General features: G+C 43.9%; 1 protein-coding gene across 1 annotated transcript in view; it reads left to right on the plus strand.

The window, feature by feature from the left end:
- Positions 1 to 847: 847 nt before the first annotated feature.
- The window catches only part of DPYSL5 (dihydropyrimidinase like 5), an 86,889-nt gene continuing 64,034 nt past the window's right edge, over positions 848 to 23,702 (plus strand). The window contains exon 1 of the mRNA XM_086325955.1: positions 848 to 1,217. The gene's annotated coding sequence lies outside the window, so the exon portion shown is untranslated. The remainder of the gene's footprint in view (positions 1,218 to 23,702) is intronic.

A 23,702-nucleotide genomic window follows, 5' to 3' on the forward strand; every position in this document is an offset into this window, starting at 1 on the left:
CACCACTTCCCAGGGGCCCTGCTGGGGAGGTGCTTCTGCAGCAGCCCCTTGGGGTTCCCCGGGGTTGGAATGAGGACTCAATGCTGCATTTTAACACTTATCAATAGTAACGCATTAAGTGAAAACAGGCAAATTACTGAACTGTATCTAAGCTATTATTACAACTACAGGAAAGAATAGATAACTGGTAAAGAGTTGAGAGGCTATTTGGAAGGAGGTAAAGGCCTGGTGATCCTCCCCTTTTTAGACTTGTGATTTTGTTAGATTATGTGTGTATGCAAAAGTTGAAGAAAAAGGGTGAAGCGAAGGTAAATTGAGTTACAAAACATTTCCAAAGGCTTCACCATGCCCTGATAGGAGGTTTCAGAAACTCGACGGGCAGCTTGGACCTGAGAGCCCTGAATGGAGAAGCGGTAGCCGATAGCATGAACTCCAGGTTCGAGGCCCCAGAAGGGACAGATGAGAACTGAGGTGGCCCCGCGTGGCAGATCACGTTGTACATGGGAACATCTTCCTATAACTACATCCCGCCCTCTCTATCCTACAATTCCGCCGGGCGCCCAGGGTAGGATTGGATCTTGGCGGTAATCAGGCGGCCTTAGCCCGGCCTGCAGAGAAGGGCAGGCCCGGCAGCAGCCAGCAGCCGGGGAGAGGCGACGAGGACATTGTTCCAGCCTCTCGGGTGGGGTCCTGCGGGGGGAGGGGACGCAGTAGCCGTCCCAGGGGACCTGTGCATCAGCGCGTCCAAGAGCGCGGGCTTTGTGAAGTGTATTGAGTCACCATGGAAATCCGAAGGAACGCGGACAAGGGCGCCCGGGGGTCGGCTGGTTCTCGAGGCGCGCCCTTCGTCCCCTCTCGGACCCTGGCCCCTCGGCAGGGCCTGTCGGGAGTTGTAGTCCCCAGGCGGTGGCCGCGCGCGCCGCCGAGGATGCAGGGCGCTGCCGGTCCCCGCCTCCCCCTAACCTGCTAGCGCGAGGTGGGGAGCGCTGGGGAGGAGCTGTCGCTCCAGTGATTGGCGGAGGCCTCCTCCAGCCCCCACCCAAGTCCCCTCCCCCGCTCGCGGCTTCGGACTTCGGAGCCCCCGCGCGCCAAGGCGGCGATCGAGCGAGCGCGCGTGCAGCCGCGCCGCCCTGAGCACCCGCAGCGCCGGCGCCGCGGCGAGACAGGAGGAGAACCCACCCACCGACAGAACCCCGCAGCCGCGGCATCCCGGAGGAGTGGGTGATGGCAGGGCGGGCGGTGGGCTTATTCTCCCCGGCCTGGGACGTCCGTCTCACACAGTCTGTTTCTCTGGGAGGAGCACAATAGGGCCGGGGTCGGAGTGCACCTAGGGAACCGGCTGGTGGGAACGCGGCGGGAGGTGTGGTTTGGAATTCGGGGCAGCCTTTTCGGGCTAAACTGGGACCCGAATCGGTTCCTCTTTGTAAGCCCACAGAGCTCCAGGAGCGCCGAGCGGTACCTTATTCATAGTAGGCGTTTAATAGATGCTCGTGGGATTGCAAAGAACTGGGGTGAGGAGGCTGGCTTGGTGGAAGGGGTTCGCTCCTAGGACATAGTAGACAGCCAGCCTCGTCGAGGTGCAGTGAATGGCTGGAGGGCTGGGCGGGGGCTTCTCTGGCCGTGGGCCCGTCCTGCCCGGTACCTTAAATCGGCGCCGTCCTTTACCCGCACGGATCACCGTCCGCCCCCACTCCCCGCTACGCCCCCAGCATACACACACACCCTCTGTCCCTCTCGCCTCCGGGTTGGAGTTTGCCCAGCCTGGACCGGACCCAGCGGCCCGTCCACGTCCGGCTAACGGGTGGACTATTCGCCGGCCGCCTCTGGAGGCACCTGTCTGAACCACAAAGGCCGCTTTTCGCTGCCCAGCCCAGAGCGGGCGCCAAGCTGATCCCTTCGCCCGAGCCCAGCGCGGGAGCCCTCCCGGGGGCATCGATCTTGGCGGGCGACGCCCCAGGCCGGGGGAGGAGGCAGGAGGCAGAGTTGGAGAGGAGCTGAGATGGAGAGAGGCGGAGGCAAGGCCTCCGTTTGAGCAAAGATGCGAAAGGATGGAACATAGGGATGGGTGGGAGGAGGGGGAACTGGAGACAGGTTTGAGGAAAGAGAAGGGTCTGAGCCGGGAGGGTCGGAGCTCGGAGCAGGTGGCGCGAGGCGAGGCTGGGGCTGATGAAGAATGTGGAGGGGAGGAGGGATGTGGGAGGGTGGAGACTGCCTGGGTTAGAGAAGAGTAGACGCTGGGGAGGAGGAGACCCACGCGAAGAGAGGGAGGGCTCTCCCTGGGGAGGCAGGTCTCCGGGGAAGGGAGGGGCAGGCAGCTGGGGGGTGGGGGGAGGCGGGTCTCGGGCCAGAAGACCCTCAGCCCCGGCCAGGGACCCGGCGGTCCTGTGGCTGGCTGGGCGTGGCTCTTGGACCCGGCGACGGACTCGGGATGGCGGATCGGGGACCGAGCCGGATGTCCCTGCGAGGAGCTTTGTCTCCCGGCTTGACACCAGCTCTTAGGGACTCGTTTAGGGTTTTGTGATAATCCGCAGCGCCACAGGCACACCCTTTTCTTCGCAGAGCTGAAAGGCTTGGTCCAGCGGCAGGTGATGCCAGGGAGGCGAAATGGGGGCCGCCTCCCGCCCGGGAGACCCGGAGAACAATAGCCGGCACTGGTGTCCTCCGCACCAGGAGCTAGGGCACCCCTAGAATTCGAGTGTGCAGTTTTCTAGTGCAGAAAACACTCCCGGAGAAATCAAAGGGCACGTGCTCTTCTCTTGGGGTTTGTGTTAGGGCAACAAACCCCACTGGTAATTCTCTGATGTGAGTCGCGCATCTCCGCCCCCCAGACTGTGGGACCCGCAGACAGACGCCGCCCCTGGCTTTGGTACCTTCTGGCTGCGGCGCCGCCCCCTGCCCCTTGCTGCTGACCAACCACCGAGACGGTCGGGGTGGGGGAAGACCTGTGGAGGTCGCCTCGGTGCTGAGCGGGCTCCCTGAGTAGCCGGCTTTGTCTGACGAGGCGGACGCGTGTGCTGTGCGTTCTTAGAGGGAGCAATCAGGGCTGGTGCGGTTTGTGATAAAATGGAAGAGAAGCAGTCGTGGAGATTACCCGCTACGGGTGCAGCTCCTGGCCTTAAAGCCGGCAGCTAGGGGACCAGTGCTTCCCCTTTGCCGGTGACCACACCCAAGCCAGTGTATCCATCCTTTGCAGATTTCACTTGTAGTGTCTGCTGACCTAAGAGAGGGACGACTCTGTGATAGGAGGCGTCTCCTTGCCCATGGGAAAGCAGATGGACAGAAATGGAAACACAAAAAGGAGCTCAACAGAGCTTTCAGTCTTGCTTGCTGTCTAAGCATCTTTCACACCAGGCTAGCAGCGTCTTAACATGTGAGATGACAGCCAGAAACCAACATTCAGTTTTACAGATTTTCTTTGATGATTGTTTAGTTGATATTAAAGCTGACTCTTTAGCACAGACTTATACTTTTAAATGGTCATTCATTTTAAAAAGACAAAACAAACAAAAAACAAGACAGAAGCATTTTTATTCCAAAAGTGAAGGAAGAAGCTTGGCTCAATGACAAGCAGACCATCATAAGAAAAATCGCTGTGACATATTTGGCCTGGAGTTGACTGATGAGCCTTTGGGCTCTCATAACCTGGCTTTGAAACCTCAAGATTTTACTCGGATTGATGTATAAGGTGAGGGACTGTGATGTGACTGTCACCTATTGCCCAGCACATATGGTAGCTGCCAATGTGAATTCTTCCTACCTGGGCTATACCCAGCAGTAGCAACAGTAGGCTATGTCCTGATACTTTTATTAAATGACGATGCTTTGCAGAGGTGCCTCTCGGTATTTACAAAGGACTAGCTGGAATGTTGTTCATTGGATGTGTTTAACTAAAATAATAGACCTATCTATCTCCAGAGTAAGTGAAAACCAGGAATCTCTATATTGGATCCCTGGTGTCTCAAACAGTAAACAATCTGTCTGCAATGTGGGAGACCGGGGTTCAATTCCTGGGTCGGGAACATCCCCTGGAGAAGAGAATGGCTACTCACTCCAGTATTCTTGCCAAGAGAATTCCATGGACAGAGGGGCCCAGAGTAGGTGAAAACCAAGAATCTCTATATTAGAACACCCAGAATCTGGTACTAAAGGTTTTTTTCTTATGAAAAAAACTCCCAATGAGACATATTTTGTTGGTTTATTCTTCTTGAAAGAACTTTATGGACTTAAGGGTGTAATCCTATTATTTTAGAGCACTGTGTGAACATCCAATCCAATTTTTTCCTCATGGGGAGTCAGTTCATAGATAAGGAATATTAGTATGACCAGCCCATTTCTGCAGGGAAGATAGAAAGCAGTATCCTCCTACCTGCCCTGTGAAAATGCCTGGGAGACAGACAGGAGAGGCAGGTGGCCGTAGAAAAGGACTTTATGTCCCTAGAATTCTAGAGTGCCCACATGGGCAGCATGTGAGATCTTAGTATCCTGACCAGGGGCCGAACCAGCACCTCCTGCAGCGGAAGCATGGAGTCTTAACCACTGGACCACCAGAGAAGTCCACAGAGTGCCATTCTTAACTCCCATCTCCCTGACTTTGGAAACCTCAGCTAGGTATACAAAAGATGTTTGTGGGACATGAACACTTGGCCTTTTTCAACATAGCCTCTTCAGATTTAAGTCAGGGTAATAGTATTTGAAATACATTGCATGTTTCCACCACGGGAAGCAGTTACCCAGCAAGGCAAGTGTGTACAATGGGCCAAAATCAGGTTTGAGGACTTGGTTAGGCTTCATCTGCCTAACTGTCTTTCTGCCATGGATAGCTGAGAATTCTCCTCTTTGATAATAGCTCCTTTGACAAAAATTCAGCTTCAGGGAATGGAACTGTAAGCCAAAGGCCATCACAACTGTGGATAAATTTCTGGAGTAAATCAGAATTTAGTTTAATATTGAGAGCCAGGGAAGTTGGTACTATTAGAAAAAAGCATGTAAGATCCAGTCTATCTTTCTGGTGTCAAAACTAACCAAATTCTGATAGAATATAATCCTGTTCACACATTTTTGATTTCTGAGCTATAAGAAAATATTTCAGAAAAGTTTTCTAAAGACTTAGTTGACAGTCACCTAGAGAAGAACAATAATACAGGAAACCTTTGTCAGTGTGAAAACCTGTAAGGAGAAGTTGGTATAAAATGAAATCAAATGAGAGTAAACAAGTAAGAAGGTAATTGATTTTCTTGTATTGCTAGTGAACAAATAAATAATTTCAAGATCACTTTGTCTTAAATTTTTATATGAAAATGAAAGGTGCAAATACTATGGTATGACTCTTTAAAGCAGACACATTATATACTTAAAAGAGTTGCATGAAACAATATTGTATATGGTTTGTTCTATTTCAGTCTTAGAAATTTCTTCCATCTAAAATAAATGGACTTAACCATAGCATCCCCTGACCCTCTCACACCCTCCCATCAATCACAGCCCAGTTCTATGCTGTTCCTTTGCCTCCTCCACATGGACTCCCTCCTTACAATCCAGACTCAGAAGCAATGTACACAGGAAGGAGAGCCTGGCTCTGAGCCAGAAAGCTGGAAGTTGAGTCCCAGCCCCGACCTACACTTGCTGTCTGTCCATCCTTCAACGACTAATTTTTCTCTTAAGGACTCAGTTTCTTCATTTGTTCAGTGAAGTTTATATGAGTTAACATATGTATATGTATAGCCTGAGAACAGAGTCTGGCCCCTAGTAAGTGCTCAATAAATGTCAGTTATCACCATCAGCACCATCATCATACTCTCACCCCAGAATGTGTGCCCCTAAAAACACTTTGATTCCCTGTTTACTCTTTCATCCCCAGAGGTCAGGGTAAGCTGCTATAGGGTTATCAATAGTGGGAATAGAAAGAAAGATTAGGACTCTGTTCTGAAGGTCCCACTCTGTAAATAGTAGGAATAGCTCTGTGTTGACTGTCAGCCTCCTTAAACACAGCTGTTTTGAGCAGCTGAGGACTTGCAGAGTTAAGAATGTTCCAGAACTGCTCTGACCCAGCTTTGCCAAAACTTCCCTGTGTATAGAGTTGGCTTGGCAACTGCTCCTGCTCCTACATCATCTAAAGAACATCAGGCATCCGTAACTGGTTGAGACGGCTGTTCTGAGACTGTTCTGTTGTTGGTGTGGGAAAGAGTGATCATGTTTGGTTGATGGCAAATTGTTGGGAATAAAAATATCTCAAGTTTTCTGACTAAGAAATAAACTTAGCAGCACAGAATTACCTGTTTAACAAAAACTTTCAAAGTACTTGCTCTGTGCTAGGGGTTGTTCTAGTTCCTGTGAGTTGAGTACAGTACTGTTGCTATCCCCATTTTACAGATGAAGCAAATGAGAAGAGACAGAGAAAAGCTTTGCACCCAAGGACTCTGCTCAGAGTCTATATGAGTCAGGGTTCTCCAGAGAAACAGAACCAATAAGGATTGGCTTATGAGACTGTGGGGGCTGGCAAGTCTGATGTATGTAGGGCAGGCCAGTGGGCTGGAAGCTTTCAGGTGGGAGCTGATGTTGCAAGGACCCCATACTGGTTAGTCTTAAAGCAAAATTGCTTCCTCTTCTTGCGCAACCTTGATTTTTCTCTTAAGGTCCTTCAGCTACATTCGACTACATTGTATGAGGCTCACCTACATTATTGGGGAAAATCTTAAAGTCAACTGGCATAACCATACCTATAAAATACCTTCCCAGCAACACATATAGATGTATGTTTGACTGAATGACTACTGTAGCCTAGCCAAGGTGACACACACATAAAAAAAACTATCACAGGGTCCATGCTTTTTTAAACACTACCCCAAGCTAAGAGCCTTATTTGCAATAAACTAAAGAATTAGCAATGGCCTATGTATCCCACTACAAAATGCTGCTCCTTACCGTGTTGAAAATGCAATTTGGATCTCTCTTTTTCATCCATGTAGCTTCTAGCACAAATTGTTGCTCACAGCAAGCATTTAATAGATAATATTTCATTTGACTCGTGAGTTTGAGATTTTACAAATGACTAGATTCTAGATTCTCTTGAATCAAGGCAAGAGTGGTACTTCCCTGGCAGTCCAGGGGATAAGACTCACTTCCCCAGCAGAAGGCACCAGCAGCAGGCACAGGTTCAATCCTCAGTTGGGGAACTAAGATCCTGCATTCAGGACCGGCCAAAAAACAGAACCAAACAACAGGAGAAGATCTGCATTCTGAATTAGGTATTGTGTCACTCTTTACCTCCCAACAGCTGTCCATTGTCATTGGCTCAGCAAAGATTTTGGGGTCTGTCACTGTCTCCACTCCTCGTGAAAGTGTCTTGTACACAGTAGCAGTGCCAGGACCCAGTCACACTACCTCTGTGTCCGTTTGGTGTCCCCTGACAGGCATTCCCTTTGTTGATTTCAGATTCACCAGGGGCTCCCTCCAGTTTCTCAGGCCTTTGGGCTTTATTCTCCCTGCCTTTGTCTGGTCCTCTCCTTCCCTTTGTCATCCCCCAGAGCGTGACCCACTATTGATGGAGAAGTCGCCTCCTTTCTCATTTTTAGCACTTTAACCAGATTTATGTCTTTGTGGATCAATACATTCATTCTGTTATGAAATTCACATGTAGTCTCCAATTTTTTCCTTTACTGCTTTTTTGTTCCTTTACCGCTCTTTTTCAACAGATGTGAAACTTAACTTTAAGGAAGTTACTCAGAATGTTTTAAGTTTGGCATGTTGCCGAATATATGGGCCACACACATACATAAAATAGTAGTTTGAGGGGCTGAGCGTGTATTTTTAAAGTATTTTCATTTTTTAAACTTTTTAGTAAAGTGTAACAGATATATGTACCTGGAGTGCTGCAGTCCATGGGGTCACAAAGAGTCGGACACAACTGAGCAACTGAACTGAACCGAACCGAACAGATATAGAGAAAAATATACAAGTCATAAGTGTATAGCTTACTGAATTTTCACAAACTGAACACAGCCATGAAACCACACCTGATCAAGAAACAGGCTACTAGCACATACCCCAAAGCCCCCCTTCAGTCGCCTCCCAGTCACTACTCTTCCTCCAGGGTCTCTAACCACTATCAGCATAGATCAGCTTTGCCTATTTTTGAACTTTTTACAGATGGAATCATATACTGGGTACTCTTTCAAAAAGTGGCTTCTTTTGCTCAGTGTTACATTTGCTGCATTTCATATGCTCATTTTCATTGCCATATAGCATTCCATTGTGTAAATGTACCACAATTTACTATCCATTATGTTGTTAGTGGGTATTCAGCTAGTTTTTGTTTGATGCTACTGTGAATAGTTTATTGTGACTATTCTAGCACACATCTTTTGGTGAACAAACGTGTTTCTCTTGGTTATATATTTAGGAGTAGAATTCGGGTCAAGGATATGCATATGTTATGTTTTAGTAGACCATGCCAAATAGTAAGACTAATGGTGAAATTTTTTAAAAAAGTCAATCCCAAGGCATGCAATGCTGTGATTAAACTATTTTTAGAAGCCCTTGGCATAATTTTGTGGCTTGATCAGAGATTGGTTTTAAACTCTTACTCTTCAGTAAAAAATAGAACTCTGGCTGTGTCTGACTCCAAGGTAGCTGAAATGAACATTTTAAAACTAATGGCTGTGCTTGGGCTTGCTACAGCTACTTCCTTCTGTTTCTTAAGGAAAAGCTGAGAATCAGGTTATAGTTGCAGTGTGGGTCCAAAGATCATTTGGGAGATGACCAGTCAGATTTGAATAAGATTAACAAGCAATTTTTATTCTGTTAACTATTCTTATATTGGGTCAAATTGCAATTTTGAATTGTGTGATTTTGGTGACTTAAAAAAATTCTTCAAAAAGTACCAACTTGGAATCAGAACGTTCAGATTTTTTTTTTTTTAACTATAACTATTTTTTTGTATTTTTCTGTTTTTCTTTTAATTTTATTTATTTATTTATCTTATTTATTTGGCTGTGCTGAGTCTTCATTTCTCTAGTTGTGGCAAGCTAGAGGGGGCTACTCTCTGTTTGCTGTGCTCAGGCTTCTCATTGTGGTGGCTTCTCGTTGCAGAGCACAGGCTCTAGGTATGCAGGGAGAAAGTTCAGATTTCTTATTTGGGAATAAGAATTATAGCATATATCCTGTGTTTGTGGATTTTTAAAAAAGACTTAAGCTGCACAATTTGGGGGGGATGTTAATCTTATTTAATAGGTTTCTCAGGTGACTCAGGTGGTAAAGAATCTTTCTGCAGTGCAGGAGACCTGAATTCGATTCCTGGGTTGGGAAGATCCTCTGGACAAGGGAATGGCTATCCATTCCAGTGTTCCTGCCTAGAGAATTTCATGGACAGAGGAGCCTGGCAGGCTATAGTCCATGGGGTTGCATAGAGTCGGATACGCTAAGCAACTAACACTTTCACTTTTCACTAATCTTATTTATTTACTTTTTCTCTCTTTTTAATTCAAGTATAGTTCATTTACAATGCTGTCTTAGTTCAGGTATACAGTAAAGTGATTCAGATAGATCTCTATCTGAAAAAAATATATATATATATTATATACATATATATTCTTTTTTAGATTCTTTTCCTTTAAGGGTTATTACAAAATATTGAATATAGTTCCCAATGTGCATTATTTTTACAATAGGATTATAATGGGAAAAAACCTCTGCAACTACTGAAAAACAATACAGATAAGGCACAAAGACATGAACAGTAGGCTCCAGATTGTGGGTATATCTCTTCTCCATAGCCAGTCTTCACTGTTGGCCCAGGAGAGATGGCAATGATAAATGTGGCCAATGCAGATCAAGGGCAGCAGTTTAGGTACAATTAGAGGATGGTGGTAAGAAACCTTTGCCGCCAAAGGAGTGTGATAAGGCGGTCATGAACTGCTAGCTTGCCCGTTTTTTTCTTATGACACTCATTCACAGCCCAAGTTGTTCCTAAAAAAGAATTTTCTCTTGCCATGTAGCCTGCCATGTTTGATTGGTCCTCATACAAGCAAGTGAGATCAGATTTATCCACTGCTTTAAAATATAAATTTACTGCTTAATCTCTGAGTCCCCTAAGCGCTTGGATATTTTCACATCTCTTTTAATATAGGACTTAGTTTCACACTTTAAAATGTATACTCCTCCAATATTTAATCAGTTATAAAACCACTTATAAATCATTTTGCTGGTACAGCTAGTGAAACGTTTGCTTGTTTCATCCAACTCTCATCCATATACTCAACATAATTTTTACAGAGTTATAACCACAACATGGATCCACTATTGTGGATACTGTATTTTGTTCTTTCATTTGACATGAGAAAAAAACTTTTCTGTGTCTCTGCCTAATTTAGAAATGTAAACTTTGAATGACTGCCTGCTGTTTCATTGAAATGTGCTATATTTGAGTGTTTACTTATGAATATTTAGATTATGGTCGATTTAAAAATTTTTAGGTAGGGTTTACATCATTGTGAACATCACATACATGATTTTTTATTACCCAACTGATAATACGTTTTTGAGAATCAAGATTCCCTTTAAAAAAAAAAGGGAGTGGTGTGGGAGATGCAATTTTAGTCATAATACCGGATAGTTTTCACATGGGGAGAAATGCATGCTGCTGCTGCTGCTAAGTCGCTTCAGTCGTGTCCGACTCTGTGCGACCCCAGAGACGGCAGCCCACCAGGCTCCCCCGTCCCTGGGATTCTCCAGGCAAGAACACTGGAGTGGGTTGCCATTTCCTTCTCCAGTGCATGAAAGTGAAAAGTGAAAGTGAAGTCGCTCAGTCGTGTCCGACTCTTAGCGACCCCATGGACTGCAGCCCACCAGGCTCCTCTGTCCATGGGATTTTCCAGGCAAGAGTACTGGAGAGGGTTGCCATTGCCTTCTCTGGGAGAAATGCATAAATGCATTTAATTCCTTGAAATGGATAATACATGTCACAGAATTCCCTGATCAGAGAATACCTTCTAATTAGTCTTAGCTGGCAAGTTGTTTATCAAAGAATTTGTGTAAAGGTAGGATTAATGTAAGAATTTGTGTCAATGTAGAGGTAATCAATCATTTTACAAACAATACCTGTATAATAATTTGGAAGACAAAGGACTCCAAGTAAAGCCAATTTTACTAATAAATTTTATAAAATTGTATTATCTTTTAAATAGCAGATAGCACCAAAAATTGGCCATTGTGGAAGAAATCAAATGGTCACCAAGTTGAGAAGAGATGAAACAGTTGTTATAGGCATCCAATACTTTGTTAAATTCTAAATATCTGCCAGTAGAGTGCAAATAGCCAGGACCCAGAAATGACTGTTGGAATAGCCTGGCAAGTGAGAGGTTTACTCAAAACCCAATAACTGGACTTAAATTGCACTGAACTGTTATTGGAGGTGGGCTCAAACTTCCTCTCACGTATTTCCTGAGTGCCTGCAAGGAACAGTGCAATTTCCAGGAAGGAGCTTGCACATGGGAGAGAGATGGAGTTTGAATCCCGACTCTACTTTCTAGACACGAGAGACCTTAGACAAAGTCACTTGATCTTCCCAAGCCTCAGTTACCTTGTGATTTAAAGATCATAGGTTTATGAGGAGGACTCAGGGGAAAATATACAGGGAGCCTGGGAGTCACATTGTAAGTACTCAGTAAGTGGAGCTAATGTATTCTCTGGATGCTCAAGTTAGGTGCTTTTAGATACATAAAGATATATAACAATCTTGTCAAAGTACATGCTTGTCAAGTGAATAGGCTGGACAACATGATGGCTGGTGCAGAGGGAGTAGAGAGCACCCGAGAAGTTCAGCCACAAAGGCTCAGTTCCCTCCTCTGTTCAGTGAGGAGTGGAGACTAGATTCTATCTGGCAGCTCAGATGGTCTGTGCCAGCCATACTGTGCTGCTGCCGAGACCATCGTGATTCCTTCCCAACTCAAACTAGCAGACTTGCAGCACCATCTATCAAAACGAGAATGGCTTACACCCTTTAATCCAGCAATACCGCTTCTGGGAATTTATCCTAAAGATGTGCAAGTGTATGTGCACAATGAAATATAGGAAAGGATATTGTTGCAGCATTATTAGTACTAACAACAACAACAAAAAACTTAGACCCAACCTAAATTCTCAAAATTGGAGAGCTAATTAAATACATCATGATCCATCCTTACAAAGAAATTTTTTGTCCCTCCATATGTGGGATCTTCGTTCCCTGACCAAGGATCAGATCCATGTCCCCTGTATCGGAAAGGCAGAGTCTGAACCACTGAACTACCAGGAAAGTCCCAAGGCAGATAATTTCTGATCTGATAAAGAACAACCTCTAGTATATATCACTGAATAGGAAGAAAGCAGGCAGACCAATATTAAATGCATGTTGCCATCTATGTAAAATGTATGTGTATACAAATATGTGGACTTCCCTGTAGCTCAAACGGTAAAGAACCTGCCTACAATGTAGGAGACCAGGGTTCGATCCCTGGGCTGGGAAGTTCCTCTAGAGAAGGGAATGGCAATCCATTCCAGTATTCTTGCCTGGACAATTCCATAGACAGAGAAGCCTGGTGGGCTACAGTCCATGGGGTTGCAAAGAGTCAGACACAACTGAGCAACTAACACACATGTCAGATATATACATATGGGCTTCCCTGGTGGCTCAGCGGTAAAGAACGTGCCTGCCAATGCAGGAGTCATAGGTTCGATCCCTGGGTGGGGAAGATTCCCTGGAGAAAGGTGTGGCAACCCACTTCAGTATTCTTGCCTGGAAAATCCCATGGAACAGAAAGAACCTGGTGGGCTACAGTCCTTGGGGTTGTGAAAAAGTCGGGCACAACTTAGTGACTAAAAAACACCACCACTGCAGTGGGCCAGGTGTCAGCATAGGATATTAGGGCTAAAAAGAACCATAGACAACACTTAATCATTTCACAGAGGAAAACCTCCAGGGCAATTTAAGTCCAGTGAGCTGTGTCAGTGCAGTTTCTGATACTCTTTGGCCTCTAGTGACAGGCTAAGAGACCACTGCATCCGCCTACAGAATTAGTTCCCTTGTGTAGACGGTTCATTCCATTCTGCTTTGCATTCTGGTTACCTGTGGGCATGTTTTCTCTGTAAGGACCATAAAGGCAGACTCCTGAGTTCACACCTTGGTGTGTTCTCTTCCTGTGACTTGCTTTTAACCAAAAGAACACAGTCAACATGATGGGGATATCATTCCACGACTGTTACATGATTTAAGACCCCATCTTGCAAGCAGACTTGCTCTAGAGACATGACTTGATGAGTAAGTGGCTGTGCCAGGAAGGCCCACTTGGCAAAAAATTATGTAGCCTCTGGGAGCTGAGTGGCCTCTAGCTAGAAGCCTGTGACCATAAGGAAATGAATTGTGTCAACCTGAGTGAGCTTGCAATTGCGTTCTTCCCCAGCAGGCCTCCAGATGAGAGCCCAGCCTGTCCAACACCTTGACTGTAGCCTGTGAGGCTCTAAGCCAAGAACTTAGGACTCCTGACCCACAGAAAGTGAGGTAATAAATAGGCATTGTTTTAAGCCACTACGTTAATGGTAATTTTTAAACAGCATGGAAAAGTAATTCACAGCTTTCCTGTATCCCTGTTTCTAGTCCATGTTTTCTTCATCCATTTTACCCGCCATGAACCCACTGCTCTTTTATCATTATCTTTCTGAGTCTTTGCTCCCCACTGCCCCACCGCCCCACGCCTCCCTCCCCCACCACATGTGGAATCTTAGTTCCTAGACCAAGGATTGAACCCACATCCCCTGCATTGGAAGGCGGGTTCTTAACCACTGGGCCACCAGGGAAGTCCCTTTTCAGTTTTCATTGTTGACATTTTTTCCTTTCTTAATTAAAAATTAGACTCTCCCCTCCCCCATTTCCTCTCTCTTCCTCTTCTCCAATTAAATACCACCTCCTCACCCTCATGTTTTCACTCATATTTCATTCCTTATACATTACTGTGTATAAACATATACGTGCCTGTGTGCTAAGTCATTTCAGTCATGTCCAATCTTTGTGACCCTATGGACTGTAGCCCACCAGGGTCCTCTGTCCGTGGGATTCTCCGGGAAAGAATACTGGAGCAGGTTGCCATTTCCTTCTCCAGGGGATCTTCCCAACCCAGGGATCAAACCCTGACTTAGGTCTTCTGCATTGGCAGGCAAGCTCTTTACCACTAGTGCCACCTGGGAAGTCCATATTAATATATATACCTAGGTATTTTTCACCTTTGTTCATTTTATAAGAGGATCCTTTTATGTTTATGTATATGTGTAGATATCATGGATACATAATTTTTATTGGTAAAATATATCATCTATACAGCTTGTCTTATTACATCTTGGAAGACCCTTTAAGCCGATTGCTATAGATCTAACTTTAAAAACTGCGTGATATTCTATGGCATGGATAATATGATATTGTGATATAATAAGAATATTTGGTTGTCATTCTTAGTTGGCACAGAGTTCATAAAACTCTTAATTTTCTGAGTGATTGGGGTGAGAGGAGTGTCTTGTTATTCGTAATAAGCCCCTTTCAGCCTTACCTGAGTTTATGCTAATAAGGTATCTCTGAGGCTGGGAGCTGGTTGTCAAGGGAACCAACTAGGTGATTGATAGCTGGAACTTTCAGTCCCACCCCTCAGCCCTCACCCCACTTCAAGAGAGAGGAAAAGGAGCTGGAGACTGAGTTAATCACCAATGCCCAATGATTTATTCACTCATGCCTTTGTAATGGAACCTCCATAAAAACCCAGAGGAGTTTAGAGAACTTCCATATCGCTGAATGCATTGAGGTGCTGGGAGGGTGGTACACCAGAGAGGGTATGCAAGCTCCAGATCCCTTCCCCAGACCTGGCCCTGTGCGTGTCTTCCATTTGGCTGTTCCTAAGTTATATCCAACCAGTCCATTCTAAAGGAGATCAGCCCTGGGTGTTCTTTGGAAGGAATGATGGTAAAGCTGAAACTCCAGTACTTTGGCCACCTCATGCGAAGAGTCGACTCATTGGAAAAGACTCTGATGCTGGGAGGCATTGGGGGCAGCAGGAGAAGGGGGTGACAGAGGATGAGATGGCTGGATGGCATCACCTACTCGATGGACGTGAGTTTGAGTGAACTCCGGGAGATGGTGATGGACAGGGAGCCCTGGCGTGCTGCGATTCATGGGGTCGCAAAGAGTCGGACACGACTGAGCGACTGAACGGAACTGGACGGAACTGAAGTTATATTCAGTGCTCTGCTGTGCTATGGTTAGTCCCTCAGTCGTGTCCGATTCTTTGTGACCTCATGAGCTTGCAGCCCTAAAGGCTCCTTTGTCCATGGGGATTCTTCAGGCAAGAATACTTAGTTGTAAGTTAAGTGTTTCTCTGAGGTTTGTGAGCTGTTCTAGTGAATTAACAAGCTTGAGGAGGGCATTGTGGGAACCCCAGATTTATATTTGGATGGTTGGAAGTACAGGTGACAACCCAGGACAGGGGACTGGCGTCTGCAGTTGGGGACAATCTGATGGGACTGAGCCCTTAGCCTGGGGAGCCTGCACTAACTTCCGGTGGTTAGTGTCAGACGTGTTGTAAGTAGAGACACAGTTTTCCGTGGGAGCGTACCACAGGTTTTTCCTCCATTCCGCACTGGTGGGTATTCAATTTGTTTCCAGTTTTCTAGTTTCACCCTACCAGCCACGCTGCAGTGGACTTTCTGTACATGTCTCCTTACCTTCTTGAGCTTTTATTTCTATGGATGGAACCCTAGAGTGAAGTTGCTAAGTCAGAGATCTTTTTAAAATTTTAATAGAGGCTTTCAGGCTGTTTTCCAAAAGCATGTAATAATTTACATTTCTATCAACAATGTCTGTCTGAGCTCTCCCAGCCTGCACCCTCTGCCCCCAAGTCCTGCCAACATCAGGTATCACCCTGGATTTTTTGCCAGTTCTAATGAATGTGAAATGATGCCTTATTGTGGCTTTTATTTACATCTCCTTGATTACTGGTGAGGTTGAACATCTTATTTTATGTTGCTGGTCATTTAGATTTGCTCTTCTTTTTCACTTATCCATGTCCTGTGGCTATGTTTCTCTTGGTTGTATTTTGCTTATCAATTTGTAAGAGTTATAGCTGTCATATGCATTCCACATGTTTTCTCAGGCTATTTACTGCTTATTGACTTTATTTCTGTATCATTTCTATATCAAATTATATCATTTTCTATAATATCATGTTTAAAAATTTTTATAAAATCAGAAATGCGATTTTCATGGCTTCTTGGTTTCTAGATTGATGTAAAAGGTCTCCCCTGCCACTAGGTTGTACATGTATTTTCCTGGCCTTTCTTTTAATATTTTTAACTGCTTAATATTTTACATTTAAATTAAAACCAGATGGATTACAGATTTGGATATATGCTGTAAGGTAGGGAGCCTGCTTAATTTTCTTCCAGACAAATAGCCAATGATGCCAGCCCCATCTATTATCAAGTAAATCATTTTCCCCCTGCTGAAGTGAAATATCTCTTTTGTTGGATTTAATTGAAACCTGCTACCAAGCACCTTACTCTGTTCCACTTATCTGTCTCATCATATGCTGATACCATACAGCTTTAATTACAGTAATTTCATATAGTATCTTTTATTATTCCAGTGAAGTCCTTTATCTACCCCTTAGTATTTCTTTTCACAATTTTTTGACTCAATTCCATTATCCATTTCAAAACAAACCCTTTGGGAATTCTAATGGGAATGTTGTTACATTTATCTATCACTTTGTGGAGAATTGACATTTTATAATATTAGCTTTTCCTGTCTGAGAATGTATTTGTTTCATTTTGTTTAGATCCTATTTTATGTACTTTGAGAAGTTCTATAGGAATCTGTGCCTTAGTTTTTTTATTCTTGGTCTCTTTTTGTGTGAATTCATATTGAGATATAACTTGCATGTAATAAAATTCACACATTTTAAGTGTACAATTCACTGGTTATTAGTGTATTTAAAGAGTTATACCACCATCAGACAGTTTAATTTTAGAAAATTTCTATCACCCCTAAAAAATTCATGCCCATCTGTATTTACTCTCATTCCCACCCTCAACACTGGGCAGCCTCTAAACAAATAGATACAAACAAGTAAAATACTTTATATTTAGATTTGCCTTTTCTCAACTATTCTTAGTCTTTTTTTTTATGTTTAAGTGTTTTCCAGTGTTTTTCACTACTGTGAACACAATATTTTTTCTTATTTCTATTTCTAGCTGGCTGCCTACTAGCACAGGAAATAATATTTTACTTTTATTATATTTGCCTTATAATTGGTTATCTTACCAATTTTCTTAGACATTCTAGGTATACAATCATAGTATGTGTGTGAAGTCACATCAGTCGTGTCTGACTCTCTGTGACCCCATGGACTATAACTCTCCAAGCTCCTCTGCCCATGAGATTCTCCAGGCAAGAATACTGGAGTGGGTTGCCATTTCCTTCTCCAGGGGATCTTCCCAACCCAGGGGCTGAACCTGCATCTCTTAAATCCTGTGCATTGGCAGGCAGATTCTTTACCACTAGCGCCACCTGGGTACCACATAGATTGTATGATTCTAGTTATGTAATCATAGCACAGCTTACCTCTTTTCCCATGTTTATCTTGAGGATTTAATTATCTTATTCGCATTTTTTAGGAAATTGCAAACATCATTCAATAATTGTGGTCAGAGAAGACATGCCTGGTTTTTTCCTGATTGTGGTCTATGTGTCGGAGAAGGCAATGGCACCTCACTCCAGTACTCTTGCCTGGAAAATCCCATGGACGGAGGAGCCTGGAAGGCTGCAGTCCATGGGGTCGCTGAGGGTCAGATACGACTGAGCGACTTCACTTTCACTTTTCACTTTCACGCATTGGAGAAGGAAATGGCAACCCACTCCAGTGTTCTTGCCTGGAGAATCCCAGGGACAGGGGAGCCTGGTGGGCTGCTGTCTATGGGGTCGCACAGAGTCAGAAACAACTGAAGCGACTTAGCAGCAGCAGCAGTATATGTGTGTGTTAGTCACTCAGTAATCCCCGACTCTTTTCAACTCTATGGGTTATAGACCACCAGGCTCCTCCATCCATGGGATTCTTCAGGCAGGAATAATGAAGTGGGTTTCCATCCCCTCCTCCAGGGGATCTTCCCAACCCAGGGATTGAACCCAGGTTTCCCACATTGCAGGCAGATTCTTTACCATTTAAGCCACGAGGGTAGTGTTCTTTAATTTTGCAACAATAAGCTGAGGGGAGGGAGGTGAGGAGCATGACCTTGGCTTAGGGATGGCTGGGGATGGAATGACCTAACTAGAGGAGCAATATTTAGACATCTTCCTTACCATTACCAGTTGGAGGATGTCCAATATATATTTGTATTCTCTTTTTAGTGTAGGTTAGAGCACCAGATGTAAATTTATAATTGGACTATATCACTTTAACCTCCAAAGAAATGTCATTGCTAAGTTAAAATTTAATAGTATTTCCCCAGCCTTTTATTGATGTTTGCTCTATATTAAAAATGGCCACTGGGAAAATATTTCTGCACCTTCTGCAAAACTGCAGTCAAATACATCTATGCTTATTTTCCTCAGAGTAATCCAATAAATTCCTTCTAGAATTATCTACATAGAGAACAGAACTGCTTTCTCTAAAACATTCTGACTGAAGCCTTCTTTTGACTGTTCCATTAGATAGAGGGGAGCAAGAAATTATTGGGGATTCAAAGTGCCTTTCCTGGTGGGTGAATCAGAGCTGCCCTTTTATTCAATAATAAGAAGAGTTTTCACCTTCCCTCCCAAACCATTTCCCCAGTTACTTGAACTGCCAGGAAGCTTGGCATTAAATATAATTCCTACTAAATTACATCTCTTCTTTTTCTGAGTTCCCTTTAGCAGTCCTCTTTTTTAATGTGTTTTGTTGCTTTTAGGTTAACTTTGCTGAGGTGTAATTTGTATGCAATGGACACAACCATTTTTAACGTTCGTTTAAGACATATTTATGTACCTGAATAATTACTACTAAATTGAAATATGGAATATTTCTATTACCACCCAAAGTTTCCTTATGCCATATATATATATATATATATACTTTTTTAGCCACACTGCCTGGCATGTGGGCTCATGTAGTTCCGCGCCATGGATTAAACCCATGCCCTCTGCATTGGAAGCAAGGAGTCTAATCACTGGTCCGCCAGGCAAGTCCCCCCTTGTGCCTCTTTCTATTGAATCCCCTTCCCCTCTCCTCCCCAACCAGTGATGTGCTATCATTGCAGATCTGTGTTTCTCTACCATGGGAGTGGAGAAGGAAATGGCAACCCACTCCAGTATTCTAGCCTGGAGAATTCCATGGACAGAGGAGCCAAGCAGGGGGCAGTCCGTGGGGTCACAAAGAGTCGGACATGACTGAGTGACTCACTCACATACTCACTCATTACCGTGGGAGAGTTTGCCCCTTTAGGGGCCATATGGCAATGTCTGGAGACATTTTTAGTTGTCACAACTGTGCAGGTACCACTGGCGTTAGTGGGTAGAGGCCAAGAGTACTGCTAAATATCCTATAGTGCATATGGTAGTCGCTACAACAAACAATTAACCAGCCCCAAATTTCAGTTATGCCAAGACTGAGAAACCCTACTAAATCTATGGATTGGGCACACAAATGATAGCCCACGGCTCAAATCCAGTCTCATGGGCGGTGTTCATACAGCCCGTAAATTACAAGTGGTTTCTGTATGTACTCCAGTATGAGTACTGCTTTCACTAAGCATGGTGTTTTCAAGGTTCACCCTTGTTGTGTCATGAATCAATATTTCTTCTCTTTTTATTGCTAAATAATGTCCCAATGCATGGATTTGTAAACATAATGCTGCTATATGCATTCTTGTGTGTAATTTTTTGTGTGGACATATCTTTTCGTTTCTCTTGGGTATAAACTTAGAGTGGAGTTTCTGGGTTGTAGGGTGATTCTTTAACTTTTTGAAGAATCGCCAGATTGTTTTCTAAAGCAGTGCATCACTTTACATTTCTACTGCTGTGTATGAGGGTTCCAATTGCTCTCCACATCCTTGCCAACACTTCTGATTATCCGTCTTTTTTATTATAATCATTCTAGTGGGTGTGAAGTGGTATTGCACTGTTGTTTTGGTTTGCATAGCCTGATGGCTAAATGAACATCTGTTCATGCGTTTATTAGCCATTCATGTATCTTCTTTGGAGAGATATTGATTCACATCCTTTCCCTATTTTTAAACTGGGTTATGTCTTTTTATTACAGAGTTGTAGCAATTCTTTATATTCAGAATTTTCTTCCATTCTCTGGGAGTTAGTTTCTTTATTATTGTTAGTTTTATTTGGAACTAGTAGTGTATTCACAATTTGTTTGTCCACTCACCTCCTAGTAGACACTACGGTTGTTTCCAGTTTGGGGCTACAATGAAAAAAGTTACTACAAGGATAAGTCTTTGTGTGCACATATCTTTTTATCTCTTGGGCAATTACCTACAAAGTGGGCTTGCTGAGTACTATGTTAACTTTATAAGAAATTGCCAAAATATTTTCCAAAAGAGCTGCACCATTTTAAATTTCCACCAGCAATGTACAAGAGTTCCAGTTGTTCCATATCCATTCTAGCCTTCATACTTATTGGTCTTTATAGTGGGCAATGATATTTCATCATGGGCTTCCCTGATAGCTCAGCTGGTAAAGAATCCTCCTGCAATGCAGGAGACCCCGGTTCAATTCCTGGGTCAGAAAGATCCACTGGAAAAGGGATAGGCTACCCACTCCAGTATTCTTGGGCTTCCTTGGTGGCTCAGCTGGCAAAGAATCCGCCTGCAACGTGGGAGACCTGGGCTCAATCCCTGGGTTGGAAAGATCCCCTGGAGAAGGGAAAGGCTACCCACTCCAGTATTCTGACCTGGAGAATTTCATGAATTGTATAGTCCATGGGGTCGCAAAGAGTTGCAAGTAATATAAAAACCTTAATATTATTGGCCTTTTTAATGGGCAATGATATTTCATTGTGGTTTTAATTTGCATTTCCCTGATAATCAATGATGTTGACATCTTTTCATGTGTTTATTTGCCATCTGTACCTTCTTTGTGATGTGTCTTTTCAAATCTTTTGCTCATTAAAAAAAAATTATTTATTTATTTGGCCACATCGGGTCTTAGTTGCAGCACATGGGATCTTTGTGGTGGGACACAGACTCTAGTTGGGGCACGTGCACTCTGGAGCACAAGAACAGTAGTTACCTCCGGCTTAGTTGCCACCGCTGGCAGGAAACCCAGGCACATGGCAGAAAACAGCAGGTAGAGCACAGTGACCAGAGTGTAGGCATAGGTGGTGAGAGGAGGCAGTTGGTGGCAGGAGTGTACCAACAGGTGGAGGGGCTTCAGATGCAGATGAGCAGGCTCCAACTCCCAGACAAGGTGATAGGCAACAAGAAGGATGAATGTGCCAACCTACTGGGAATGAGATAGCGGGCCCTTGACCAAGCCAGACTTGGGTACAGGGCATTGAGTACCTAATGTGGAATCTGGGGTTCTGACCTCCAGCAGCAGAAGAGGTGAAGCACACAGTCAGGGCTTGTCCCGAGCCAGGTATCCTAACCGGGTGCCTTAGTATGTTCAGTTCCAGTCTTTAGTCCCCAGAGGTAGCCAGGGACCGGGAACCTAGGGAATCTGGCCAAGCCTTCTGGGAAGGAGACGGGGGAATCATCTGTTCCAATCCCTCCTCTTTTCTAGTAGGAGCAGGTGAAGAAGAAAAAGAGGAAATGCTGGCATTCAGGGTGAATTAGATGGGCAGACAACCAGACTTCCATTACTCCCATTTATTTGCTTTCAGAGATATAGACTTATTCATTCCTTATGTTGGCAGTTACTCAGCAGGTGCTCTGCAGCCCAGCAAGGACTGAAGGAAAAGCTCATTACCTTTTTTTGTTTAAGTGAATGAAGGTATCTCTACTTTTTCAGACTCAGCCACCAGGAAAAGCTTTTGAACCCCAAACAATCCATCACTCTCTCTCTCCAACTGTTCATTCAAGAAAGGCAGCAGCCAGATGGGCTGGGTTAGAGAGGGTGTTCAGCTCCTATTTTGCAGCCATTTGAAAAGATGCTGTCTTGTCTGGGGCCCAGGTGAAAAGAGTGAAAGAAGGGGGCCATCCACTATTGCCTGTGGAGGTGGCCCCCATCTGCTCACCTCCCTGAAGATGCTGCCCCGAATGCTGGCTTGGTCCCAGATGGGGTGTCTTTCACTGAGATGGGGGACACTGGGAGAGGAGCCAGGTGCCAACAAGAGTGTGATGAGTTTTAGATGCGATGAATTTGAAGGGCCATTGAGACATCTGAGCAGAGCAAACCCATAAGCCACGAGATACTGTACTGATGAATGGTAGTTGAATAAATGTACAAGAGATGTTGACTTGCTCACAGATTGCCTGCCCTGGCACAGACTTCCTCCGGTGCTACTGCCCCCTTGACCAGGGCTTTCATCGATTCCACAGCTAATTTTTTATTTTCAAAAATTTATAATCAAATAGTACAGAGAGATTGAGTCCTGATACAATTCTCTTTCTCCAAGACTCCAGCAGTTAATAGTGTTTTATGCAAAAAACTTATTATGTGTGAGTTTATGTACATATATATGAATATTTATACATGAGATTTCATATATATATATATATGAAATTTCATTTATATGTAAATACACAAGTAACCATGGTCCTGTTCTATAACCTACTTTTCTTCACTTAATGCTGGATCATAGACAACCTCCCCTGTCAGTGTTTAGAGATCTACACAATCCTTTACAATAGCTGCATAGCCTTCTGTTGTGTGAATATGCCATTATTTATTTAAACAGTCCTCATATTGACAGACCTTCAGCTTGTTCTTAAAATATTTGCTATTGTAAAAACAATGCAATGAAATACCCACATAATACATTTTTGTGTGATGGTCCAATTATTTTCATAGAAGAAGTTTTTGGATGTGGAATGCACATTTCAAGTTTTCATATATATGTTCAGATTTCCTTCTGGTAAAATTGTACCAGTTTGAACTGCTGTCTGAATGCATGCTTTTCTCATTTGTTCTGGGCATTGTTCTCTCTTATTTGTGCCATTATAGTAAGTGAAAATGTGATTTCATTGTTTTAATTCACATTTCTGTGATTATTAATAAAAATGAGCATCATCTGCTTTTTAGCTGTCTGGATTCCCCCCACTCCTGTGGGTTACCTATTCATATCCTTTGCCTATGTTTTTATACTGGAATACTTATCTTTCTCTTAAGATTTATAAGTGCTCTTATGTATTATAGGTATCCTTGGTTATATGTGGCAAACATGGCATAACCAGCTTTTATTTGTCTTTATCATGATATCTTTTGCTGCAACACAGTTTTTTTTTATTATTTTAGTCATATCCATATCAATCTTATGTTTTATAGTCTCTGGCTTTGAATTATGCTAAGAAAAGCTTAACCTATCAAAAAATTTATAAAAGTATCTTTCTATATTTCTATTTTATACTTTTATTTTTTATATAAAATGCAAATATAATGATGTCACTTCCTTGCTTGCCATATCAGCAAGCCTTCCTGCTGCCCTCAGCATCTAGTCCACCGTCTTGGCATAGCCCACCAGACGGTGGATGATCTGGGCTTTGCCTCT

Source organism: Bos grunniens, chromosome 11 (genome assembly GCF_055505025.1).
Source record: "Bos grunniens cultivar Pamir isolate PY7600 chromosome 11, Bosgru_T2T1.0, whole genome shotgun sequence".
In the NCBI taxonomy this organism is placed as follows: domain Eukaryota; kingdom Metazoa; phylum Chordata; class Mammalia; order Artiodactyla; family Bovidae; genus Bos; species Bos grunniens.